General features: G+C 35.7%; 1 non-coding gene across 1 annotated transcript; it reads left to right on the forward strand.

Annotated features, from left to right (window-relative positions):
• Window positions 1–11,127: 11,127 nt before the first annotated feature.
• On the forward strand, window positions 11,128–11,201 carry TRNAI-AAU (transfer RNA isoleucine (anticodon AAU)). Its single transcript has one exon. It is a non-coding gene; the product is annotated as a tRNA-Ile (tRNA).
• Window positions 11,202–12,688: the final 1,487 nt, after the last annotated feature.

A 12,688-nucleotide genomic window follows, 5' to 3' on the forward strand; every position in this document is an offset into this window, starting at 1 on the left:
CAAATCTAAGAAATGCTAAGGCAAATTAATCAATCAGGACATTTATTTGGTGATTGAATCTACTATGGGGGACTAAGTTTTAAGAAGAGAAGAAGAACAGACCTTTACTCTCATTAGTGCACACTGAAGAAGAAAATTCTTAAAACCAGAATATCTTAAAACCATAGCACAAGTGATGGATCACTGCATTCTTATTGCAACTTTTCCTATTTTCAAATGTTTGACAAACATCTCTCCAGTTGAAAACTGATTTGAAACAGCTTCAAAATTAGTTTGGAGTAAAGAAACAACTGAAGATGATGGGATTTATACAAAGTTTAAATATAGATAAGCTATCCTAAAATTCAACTTTAAGGAAATTGAACAAAGTTAGGTCCCACCAAGATTTGAAATCAGATTACTGGATTCAAAGTCCAAAGTACTCACCATTACACCATGGAACCCATTATTAGAGAGTCTTCCTCTACTCAATATTGCTGATCTTTGAAATACTGAATGTTCTCCTGTTTTAGGTACATTTGGCATTTTTGTGTTTGCTGATGCTTTTATGTTTGGCCGGTTAGCTCAGTTGGTTAGCGCGTGGTGCTAATAACGCCAAGGTCATGGGTTTGATCCACATACGGGCCATGTGCTTTTTCTTGTTGTCCTACAAGAAATGACAAGAAGGGATTTTATCCAGCGGCAAAGTGCATGAAGTCTGGGATGAATGCATTGGCTACAGTTAGCAGCCCTTGAAACTTGCTAGAGAACATCATAGACACATACAAAACACAGAATTTTTAAATCCATGTTAGGAATAAAGAAAAATGTCATCCTTTGGCTGATGCAGCATTTCTCTATATGGCATACATAGAAAACTTTTTCTCAAATATAGCAATATGGCAAATCTAAGAAATGCTAAGGCAAATTAATCAATCAGGACATTTTTTTGGTGATTGAATCTACTATGGGGGACTAAGTTTTAAGAAGAGAAGAAGAACAGACCTTTACTCTCATTAGTGCACACTGAAGAAGAAAATTCTTAAAATCAGAATATCTTAAAACCATAGCACAAGTGATGGATCACTGCATTCTTATTGCAACTTTTCCTATTTTCAAATGTTTGACAAACATCTCTCCAGTTGAAAACTGATTTGAAACAGCTTCAAAATTAGTTTGGAGTAAAGAAACCACTGAAGATGATGGGATTTATACAAAGTTTAAATATAGATAAGCTATCCTAAAATTCAACTTTAAGGAAATTGAACAAAGTTAGGTCCCACCAAGATTTGAAATCAGATTACTGGATTCAAAGTCTAAAGTGCTCACCATTACACCATGGAACCCATTGTTCGAGAGTCTTCCTCTACTCAATATTGCTGATCTTTGAAATACTGAATGTTCTCCTGTTTTAGGTACATTTGGCATTTTTGAGTTTGCTGATGCTTTTATGTTTGGCCGGTTAGCTCAGTTGGTTAGAGCGTGGTGCTAATAACGCCAAGGTCATGTTTTCGATCCCCATACGGGCAATGTGCTTTTTCTTGTTGTCCTACAAGAAATGCCAAGAAGGGATTTTATCCAGCGGCAAAGTGCATGAAGTGTGGGATGAATGCATTGGCTACAGTAAGCAGCCCTTGAAACTTGCTAGAGAACATCATAGACACATACAAAACAGAGAATTTTTAAATCCATGTTAGGAATAAACAAAAATGTCATCCTTTGGCTGATGCAGCATTTCTCTATATGGCATACATAGAAAACTTTTTCTCAAATATAGCAATATGGCAAATCTAAGAAATGCTAAGGCAAATTAATCAATCAGGACATTTTTTTGGTGATTGAATCTACTATGGGGGACTAAGTTTTAAGAAGAGAAGAAGAACAGACCTTTACTCTCATTAGTGCACACTGAAGAAGAAAATTCTTAAAACCAGAATATCTTAAAACCATAGCACAAGTGATGGATCACTGCATTCTTATTGCAACTTTTCCTATTTCCAAATGTTTGATAAACATCTCTCCAGTTGAAAACTGATTTGAAACAGTTTCAAAATTAGTTTGGAGTAAAGAAACCACTGAAGATGATGGGATTTATGCAAAGTTTAAATATAGATAAGCTATCCTAAAATTCAACTTTAAGGAAATTGAACAAAGTTAGGTCCCACCAAGATTTGAAATCAGATTACTGGATTCAAAGTCCTAAGTGCTCACCATTACACCATGGAACCCATTTTTCGAGAGTCTTCCTCTACTCAATATTGCTGATCTTTGAAATACTGAATGTTCTCCTGTTTTAGGTACATTTGGCATTTTTGAGTTTGCTGATGCTTTTATGTTTGGCCGGTTAGCTCAGTTTGTTAGAGCGTGGTGCTAATAAAGCCAAGGTCATGTGTTCGATCCCCATACGGGCAATGTGCTTTTTCTTGTTGTCCTACAAGAAATGCCAAGAAGGGATTTTATCCAGCGGCAAAGTGCATGAAGTGTGGGATGAATGCATTGGCTACAGTTAGCAGCCCTTGAAACTTGCTAGAGAACATCATAGACACATACAAAACACAGAATTTTTAAATCCATGTTAGGAATAAACAAAAATGTCATCCTTTGGCTGATGCAGCATTTCTCTATATGGCATACATAGAAAACTTTTTCTCAAATATAGCAATATGGCAAATCTAAGAAATGCTAAGGCAAATTAATCAATCAGGACATTTATTTGGTGATTGAATCTACTATGGGGGACTAAGTTTTAAGAAGAGAAGAAGAACAGACCTTTACTCTCATTAGTGCACACTGAAGAAGAAAATTCTTAAAACCAGAATATCATAAAACCATAGCACAAGTGATGGATCACTGCATTCTTATTGCAACTTTTCCTATTTTCAAATGTTTGACAAACATCTCTCCAGTTGAAAACTGATTTGAAACAGCTTCAAAATTAGTTTGGAGTAAAGAAACCACTGAAGATGATGGGATTTATACAAAGTTTAAATATAGATAAGCTATCATAAAATTCAACTTTAAGGAAATTGAACAAAGTTAGGTCCCACCAAGATTTGATATCAGATTACTGGATTCAAAGTCCAAAGTGCTCACCATTACACCATGGAACCCATTGTTCTAGAGTCTTCCTCTACTCAATATTGCTGATCTTTGAAATACTGAATGTTCTCCTGTTTTAGGTACATTTGGCATTGTTGAGTTTGCTGATGCTTTTATGTTTGGCCGGTTAGCTCAGTTGGTTAGAGCGTGGTGCTAATAACGCCAAGGTCATGTTTTCGATCCCCATATGGGCAATGTGCTTTTTCTTGTTGTCCTACAAGAAATGCCAAGAAGGGATTTTATCCAGCGGCAAAGTGCATGAAGTGTGGGATGAATGCATTTTCTACAGTAAGCAGCCCTTGAAACTTGCTAGAGAACATCATAGACACATACAAAACAGAGAATTTTGAAATCCATGTTAGGAATAAACAAAAATGTCATCCTTTGGCTGATGCAGCATTTCTCTATATGGCATACATAGAAAACTTTTTCTCAAATATAGCAATATGGCAAATCTAAGAAATGCTAAGGCTAATTAATCAATCAGGACATTTTTTTGGTGATTGAATCTACTATGGGGGACTAAGTTTTAAGAAGAGAAGAAGAACAGACCTTTACTCTCATTAGTGCACACTGAAGAAGAAAATTCTTAAAACCAGAATATCTTAAAACCATAGCACAAGTGATGGATCACTGCATTCTTATTGCAACTTTTCCTATTTTCAAATGTTTGACAAATATCTCTCCAGTTGAAAACTGATTTGAAACAGTTTCAAAATTAGTTTGGAGTAATGAAACCACTGAAGATGATGGGATTTATACAAAGTTTAAATATAGATAAGCTATCCTAAAATTCAACTTTAAGGAAATTGAACAAAGTTAGGTCCCACCAAGATTTGAAATCAGATTACTTGATTCAAAGTTCAAAGGGCTCACCATTACACCATGGAACCCATTATTAGAGAGTCTTCCTCTACTCAATATTGCTGATCTTTGAAATACTGAATGTTCTCCTGTTTTAGGTACATTTGGCATTTTTGTGTTTGCTGATGCTTTTATGTTTGGCCGGTTAGCTCAGTTGGTTAGAGCGTGGTGCTAATAACGCCAAGGTCATGTGTTCGATCCCCATACGGGCAATGTGCTTTTTCTTGTTGTCCTACAAGAAATGCCAAGAAGGGATTTTATCCAGCGGCAAAGTGCATGAAGTGTGGGATGAATGCATTGGCTACAGTAAGCAGCCCTTGAAACTTGCTAGAGAACATCATAGACACATACAAAACAGAGAATTTTTAAATCCATGTTAGGAATAAACAAAAATGTCATCCTTTGGCTGATGCAGCATTTCTCTATATGGCATACATAGAAAACTTTTTCTCAAATATAGCAATATGGCAAATCTAAGAAATGCTAAGGCAAATTAATCAATCAGGACATTTATTTGGTGATTGAATCTACTATGGGGGACTAAGTTTTAAGAAGAGAAGAAGAACACACCTTTACTCTCATTAGTGCACACTGAAGAAGAAAATTCTTAAAACCAGAATATCTTAAAACCATAGCACAAGTGATGGATCACTGCATTCTTATTGCAACTTTTCCTATTTTCAAATGTTTGACAAACATCTCTCCAGTTGAAAACTGATTTGAAACAGCTTCAAAATTAGTTTGGAGTAAAGAAACCACTGAAGATGATGGGATTTATACAAAGTTTAAATATAGATAAGCTATCCTAAAATTCAACTTTAAGGAAATTGAACAAAGTTAGGTCCCACCAAGATTTGAAATCAGATTACTGGATTCAAAGTCTAAAGTGCTCACCATTACACCATGGAACCCATTGTTCGAGAGTCTTCCTCTACTCAATATTGCTGATCTTTGAAATACTGAATGTTCTCCTGTTTTAGGTACATTTGGCATTTTTGAGTTTGCTGATGCTTTTATGTTTGGCCGGTTAGCTCAGTTGGTTAGAGCGTGGTGCTAATAACGCCAAGGTCATGTTTTCGATCCCCATACGGGCAATGTGCTTTTTCTTGTTGTCCTACAAGAAATGCCAAGAAGGGATTTTATCCAGCGGCAAAGTGCATGAAGTGTGGGATGAATGCATTGGCTACAGTAAGCAGCCCTTGAAACTTGCTAGAGAACATCATAGACACATACAAAACAGAGAATTTTTAAATCCATGTTAGGAATAAACAAAAATGTCATCCTTTGGCTGATGCAGCATTTCTCTATATGGCATACATAGAAAACTTTTTCTCAAATATAGCAATATGGCAAATCTAAGAAATGCTAAGGCAAATTAATCAATCAGGACATTTATTTGGTGATTGAATCTACTATGGGGGACTAAGTTTTAAGAAGAGAAGAAGAACACACCTTTACTCTCATTAGTGCACACTGAAGAAGAAAATTCTTAAAACCAGAATATCTTAAAACCATAGCACAAGTGATGGATCACTGCATTCTTATTGCAACTTTTCCTATTTTCAAATGTTTGACAAACATCTCTCCAGTTGAAAACTGATTTGAAACAGCTTCAAAATTAGTTTGGAGTAAAGAAACCACTGAAGATGATGGGATTTATACAAAGTTTAAATATAGATAAGCTATCCTAAAATTCAACTTTAAGGAAATTGAACAAAGTTAGGTCCCACCAAGATTTGATATCAGATTACTGGATTCAAAGTCCAAAGTGCTCACCATTACACCATGGAACCCATTGTTCTAGAGTCTTCCTCTACTCAATATTGCTGATCTTTGAAATACTGAATGTTCTCCTGTTTTAGGTACATTTGGCATTTTTGTGTTTGCTGATGCTTTTATGTTTGGCTGGTTAGCTCAGTTGGTTAGAGTGTGGTGCTAATAATGCCAAGGTCATGTGTTCTATCCCCATACGGGCAATGTGCTTTTTCTTGTTGTCCTACAAGAAATGCCAAGAAGGGATTTTATCCAGCGGCAAAGTGCATGAAGTGTGGGATGAATGCATTGGCTACAGTAAGCAGCCCTTGAAACTTGCTAGAGAACATCATAGACACATACAAAACAGAGAATTTTTAAATCCATGTTAGGAATAAACAAAAATGTCATCCTTTGGCTGATGCAGCATTTCTCTATATGGCATACATAGAAAACTTTTTCTCAAATATAGCAATATGGCAAATCTAAGAAATGCTAAGGCAAATTAATCAATCAGGACATTTATTTGGTGATTGAATCTACTATGGGGGACTAAGTTTTAAGAAGAGAAGAAGAACAGACCTTTACTCTCATTAGTGCACACTGAAGAAGAAAATTCTTAAAACCAGAATATCTTAAAACCATAGCACAAGTGATGGATCACTGCATTCTTATTGCAACTTTTCCTATTTTCAAATGTTTGACAAACATCTCTCCAGTTGAAAACTGATTTGAAACAGCTTCAAAATTAGTTTGCAGTAAAGAAACCACTGAAGATGATGGGATTTATACAAAGTTTAAATATAGATAAGCTATCCTAAAATTCAACTTTAAGGAAATTGAACAAAGTTAGGTCCCACCAAGATTTGAAATCAGATTACTGGATTCAAAGTCCAAAGTGCTCACCATTACACCGTGGAACCCATAATTAGAGAGTCTTCCTCTACTCAATATTGCTGATCTTTGAAATACTGAATGTTCTCCTGTTTTAGGTACATTTGGCATTTTTGTGTTTGCTGATGCTTTTATGTTTGGCCGGTTAGCTCAGTTGGTTAGAGCGTGGTGCTAATAACGCCAAGGTCGTGGGTTTGATCTCCATACGGGCCATGTGCTTTTTCTTGTTGTCCTACAAGAAATGACAAGAAGGGATTTTATCCAGCGGCAAAGTGCATGAAGTCTGGGATGAATGCATTGGCTACAGTTAGCAGCCCTTGAAACTTGCTAGAGAACATCATAGACACATACAAAACACAGAATTTTTAAATCCATGTTAGGAATAAACAAAAATGTCATCCTTTGGCTGATGCAGCATTTCTCTATATGGCATACATAGAAAACTTTTTCTCAAATATAGCAATATGGCAAATCTAAGAAATGCTAAGGCTAATTAATCAATCAGGACATTTATTTGGTGATTGATTCTACTATGGGGGACTAAGTTTTAAGAAGAGAAGAAGAACAGACCTTTACTCTCATTAGTGCACACTGAAGAAGAAAATTCTTAAAACCAGAATATCTTAAAACCATAGCACAAGTGATGGATCACTGCATTCTTATTGCAACTTTTCCTATTTTCAAATGTTTGACAAACATCTCTCCAGTTGAAAACTGATTTGAAACAGTTTCAAAATTAGTTTGGAGTAAAGAAACCACTGAAGATGATGGGATTTATACAAAGTTTAAATATAGATAAGCTATCCTAAAATTCAACTTTAAGGAAATTGAACAAAGTTAGGTCCCACCAAGATTTGAAATCAGATTACTGGATTCAAAGTCCAAAGTGCTCACCATTACACCATGGAACCCATTGTTCGAGAGTCTTCCTCTACTCAATATTGCTGCTCTTTGAAATACTGAATGTTCTCCTGTTTTATGTACATTTGGCATTTTTGAGTTTTCTGATGCTTTTATGTTTGGCCGGTTAGCTCAGTTGGTTAGAGTGTGGTGCTAATAATGGGTTCGATCCCCATACGGGCCATGTGCTTTTTTCTTGTTGTCCTACAAGAAATGCCAAGAAGGGATTTTATCCAGCGGCAAAGTGCATGAAGTGTGGGATGAATGCATTGGCTACAGTAAGCAGCCCTTGAAACTTGCTAGAGAACATCATAGACACATACAAAACACAGAATTTTTTAAACCATGTTAGGAATAAAGAAAAATGTCATCCTTTGGCTGATGCAGCATTTCTCTATATGGCATACATAGAAAACTTTTTCTCAAATATAGCAATATGGCAAATCTAAGAAATGCTAAGGCAAATTAATCAATCAGGACATTTATTTGGTCATTGAATCTACTATGGGGGACTAAGTTTTAAGAAGAGAAGAAGAACAGACCTTTACTCTCATTAGTGCACACTGAAGAAGAAAATTCTTAAAACCAGAATATCTTAAAACCATAGCACAAGTGATGGATCACTGCATTCTTATTGCAACTTTTCCTATTTTCAAATGTTTGACAAACATCTCTCCAGTTGAAAACTGATTTGAAACAGCTTCAAAATTAGTTTGGAGTAAAGAAACCACTGAAGATGATGGGATTTATACAAAGTTTAAATATAGATAAGCTATCCTAAAATTCAACTTTAAGGAAATTGAACAAAGTTAGGTCCCACCAAGATTTGAAATCAGATTACTGGATTCAAAGTCTAAAGTGCTCACCATTACACCATGGAACCCATTGTTCGAGAGTCTTCCTCTACTCAATATTGCTGATCTTTGAAATACTGAATGTTCTCCTGTTTTAGGTACATTTGGCATTTTTGAGTTTGCTGATGCTTTTATGTTTGGCCGGTTAGCTCAGTTGGTTAGAGCGTGGTGCTAATAACGCCAAGGTCTTGTTTTCGATCCCCATACGGGCAATGTGCTTTTTCTTGTTGTCCTACAAGAAATGCCAAGAAGGGATTTTATCCAGCGGCAAAGTGCATGAAGTGTGGGATGAATGCATTGGCTACAGTAAGCAGCCCTTGAAACTTGCTAGAGAACATCATAGACACATACAAAACAGAGAATTTTTAAATCCATGTTAGGAATAAACAAAAATGTCATCCTTTGGCTGATGCAGCATTTCTCTATATGGCATACATAGAAAACTTTTTCTCAAATATAGCAATATGGCAAATCTAAGAAATGCTAAGGCAAATTAATCAATCAGGACATTTATTTGGTGATTGAATCTACTATGGGGGACTAAGTTTTAAGAAGAGAAGAAGAACACACCTTTACTCTCATTAGTGCACACTGAAGAAGAAAATTCTTAAAACCAGAATATCTTAAAACCATAGCACAAGTGATGGATCACTGCATTCTTATTGCAACTTTTCCTATTTTCAAATGTTTGACAAACATCTCTCCAGTTGAAAACTGATTTGAAACAGCTTCAAAATTAGTTTGGAGTAAAGAAACCACTGAAGATGATGGGATTTATACAAAGTTTAAATATAGATAAGCTATCCTAAAATTCAACTTTAAGGAAATTGAACAAAGTTAGGTCCCACCAAGATTTGATATCAGATTACTGGATTCAAAGTCCAAAGTGCTCACCATTACACCATGGAACCCATTGTTCTAGAGTCTTCCTCTACTCAATATTGCTGATCTTTGAAATACTGAATGTTCTCCTGTTTTAGGTACATTTGGCATTTTTGTGTTTGCTGATGCTTTTATGTTTGGCTGGTTAGCTCAGTTGGTTAGAGTGTGGTGCTAATAATGCCAAGGTCATGTGTTCTATCCCCATACGGGCAATGTGCTTTTTCTTGTTGTCCTACAAGAAATGCCAAGAAGGGATTTTATCCAGCGGCAAAGTGCATGAAGTGTGGGATGAATGCATTGGCTACAGTAAGCAGCCCTTGAAACTTGCTAGAGAACATCATAGACACATACAAAACAGAGAATTTTTAAATCCATGTTAGGAATAAACAAAAATGTCATCCTTTGGCTGATGCAGCATTTCTCTATATGGCATACATAGAAAACTTTTTCTCAAATATAGCAATATGGCAAATCTAAGAAATGCTAAGGCAAATTAATCAATCAGGACATTTATTTGGTGATTGAATCTACTATGGGGGACTAAGTTTTAAGAAGAGAAGAAGAACAGACCTTTACTCTCATTAGTGCACACTGAAGAAGAAAATTCTTAAAACCAGAATATCTTAAAACCATAGCACAAGTGATGGATCACTGCATTCTTATTGCAACTTTTCCTATTTTCAAATGTTTGACAAACATCTCTCCAGTTGAAAACTGATTTGAAACAGCTTCAAAATTAGTTTGCAGTAAAGAAACCACTGAAGATGATGGGATTTATACAAAGTTTAAATATAGATAAGCTATCCTAAAATTCAACTTTAAGGAAATTGAACAAAGTTAGGTCCCACCAAGATTTGAAATCAGATTACTGGATTCAAAGTCCAAAGTGCTCACCATTACACCGTGGAACCCATAATTAGAGAGTCTTCCTCTACTCAATATTGCTGATCTTTGAAATACTGAATGTTCTCCTGTTTTAGGTACATTTGGCATTTTTGTGTTTGCTGATGCTTTTATGTTTGGCCGGTTAGCTCAGTTGGTTAGAGCGTGGTGCTAATAACGCCAAGGTCGTGGGTTTGATCTCCATACGGGCCATGTGCTTTTTCTTGTTGTCCTACAAGAAATGACAAGAAGGGATTTTATCCAGCGGCAAAGTGCATGAAGTCTGGGATGAATGCATTGGCTACAGTTAGCAGCCCTTGAAACTTGCTAGAGAACATCATAGACACATACAAAACACAGAATTTTTAAATCCATGTTAGGAATAAACAAAAATGTCATCCTTTGGCTGATGCAGCATTTCTCTATATGGCATACATAGAAAACTTTTTCTCAAATATAGCAATATGGCAAATCTAAGAAATGCTAAGGCTAATTAATCAATCAGGACATTTATTTGGTGATTGATTCTACTATGGGGGACTAAGTTTTAAGAAGAGAAGAAGAACAGACCTTTACTCTCATTAGTGCACACTGAAGAAGAAAATTCTTAAAACCAGAATATCTTAAAACCATAGCACAAGTGATGGATCACTGCATTCTTATTGCAACTTTTCCTATTTTCAAATGTTTGACAAACATCTCTCCAGTTGAAAACTGATTTGAAACAGTTTCAAAATTAGTTTGGAGTAAAGAAACCACTGAAGATGATGGGATTTATACAAAGTTTAAATATAGATAAGCTATCCTAAAATTCAACTTTAAGGAAATTGAACAAAGTTAGGTCCCACCAAGATTTGAAATCAGATTACTGGATTCAAAGTCCAAAGTGCTCACCATTACACCATGGAACCCATTGTTCGAGAGTCTTCCTCTACTCAATATTGCTGCTCTTTGAAATACTGAATGTTCTCCTGTTTTATGTACATTTGGCATTTTTGAGTTTTCTGATGCTTTTATGTTTGGCCGGTTAGCTCAGTTGGTTAGAGTGTGGTGCTAATAACGCCAAGGTCATGGGTTCGATCCCCATACGGGCCATGTGCTTTTTTCTTGTTGTCCTACAAGAAATGCCAAGAAGGGATTTTATCCAGCGGCAAAGTGCATGAAGTGTGGGATGAATGCATTGGCTACAGTAAGCAGCCCTTGAAACTTGCTAGAGAACATCATAGACACATACAAAACACAGAATTTTTTAAACCATGTTAGGAATAAAGAAAAATGTCATCCTTTGGCTGATGCAGCATTTCTCTATATGGCATACATAGAAAACTTTTTCTCAAATATAGCAATATGGCAAATCTAAGAAATGCTAAGGCAAATTAATCAATCAGGACATTTTTTTGGTGATTGAATCTACTATGGGGGACTAAGTTTTAAGAAGAGAAGAAGAACAGACCTTTACTCTCATTAGTGCACACTGAAGAAGAAAATTCTTAAAACCAGAATATCTTAAAACCATAGCACAAGTGATGGATCACTGCATTCTTATTGCAACTTTTCCTATTTTCAAATGTTTGACAAACATCTCTCCAGTTGAAAACTGATTTGAAACAGCTTCAAAATTAGTTTGGAGTAAAGAAACCACTGAAGATGATGGGATTTATACAAAGTTTAAATATAGATAAGCTATCCTAAAATTCAACTTTAAGGAAATTGAACAAAGTTAGGTCCCACCAAGATTTGAAATCAGATTACTGGATTCAAAGTCCAAAGTGCTCACCATTACACCATGGAACCCATTATTAGAGAGTCTTCCTCTACTCAATATTGCTGATCTTTGAAATACTGAATGTTCTCCTGTTTTAGGTACATTTGGCATTTTTGTGTTTGCTGATGCTTTTATGTTTGGCCGGTTAGCTCAGTTGCTTAGAGCGTGGTGCTAATAATGCCAAGGTCATGGGTTTGATCCCCATTCGGGCCATGTGCTTTTTCTTGTTGTCCTACAAGAAATGACAAGAAGGGATTTTATCCAGCGGCAAAGTGCATGAAGTGTGGGATGAATGCATTGGCTACAGTTAGCAGCCCTTGAAACTTGCTAGAGAACATCATAGACACATACAAAACACAGAATTTTTAAATCCATGTTAGGAATAAACAAAAATGTCATCCTTTGGCTGATGCAGCATTTCTCTATATGGCATACATAGAAAACTTTTTCTCAAATATAGCAATATGGCAAATCTAAGAAATGCTAAGGCTAATTAATCAATCAGGACATTTATTTGGTGATTGAATCTACTATGGGGGACTAAGTTTTAAGAAGAGAAGAAGAACAGACCTTTACTCTCATTAGTGCACACTGAAGAAGAAAGTTCTTAAAACCAGAATATCTTAAAACCATAGCACAAGTGATGGATCACTGCATTCTTATTGCAACTTTTCCTATTTTCAAATGTTTTACAAACATCTCTCCAGTTGAAAACTGATTTGAAACAGCTTCAAAATTAGTTTGGAGTAAAGAAACCACTGAAGATAATGGAATTTATACAAAGTTTAAATATAGATAAGCTATCCTAAAATTCATC

Source organism: Taudactylus pleione, unplaced genomic scaffold (assembly GCF_031769625.1).
Source record: "Taudactylus pleione unplaced genomic scaffold, aTauple2 ptg000085l, whole genome shotgun sequence".
NCBI lineage: Eukaryota > Metazoa > Chordata > Amphibia > Anura > Myobatrachidae > Taudactylus > Taudactylus pleione.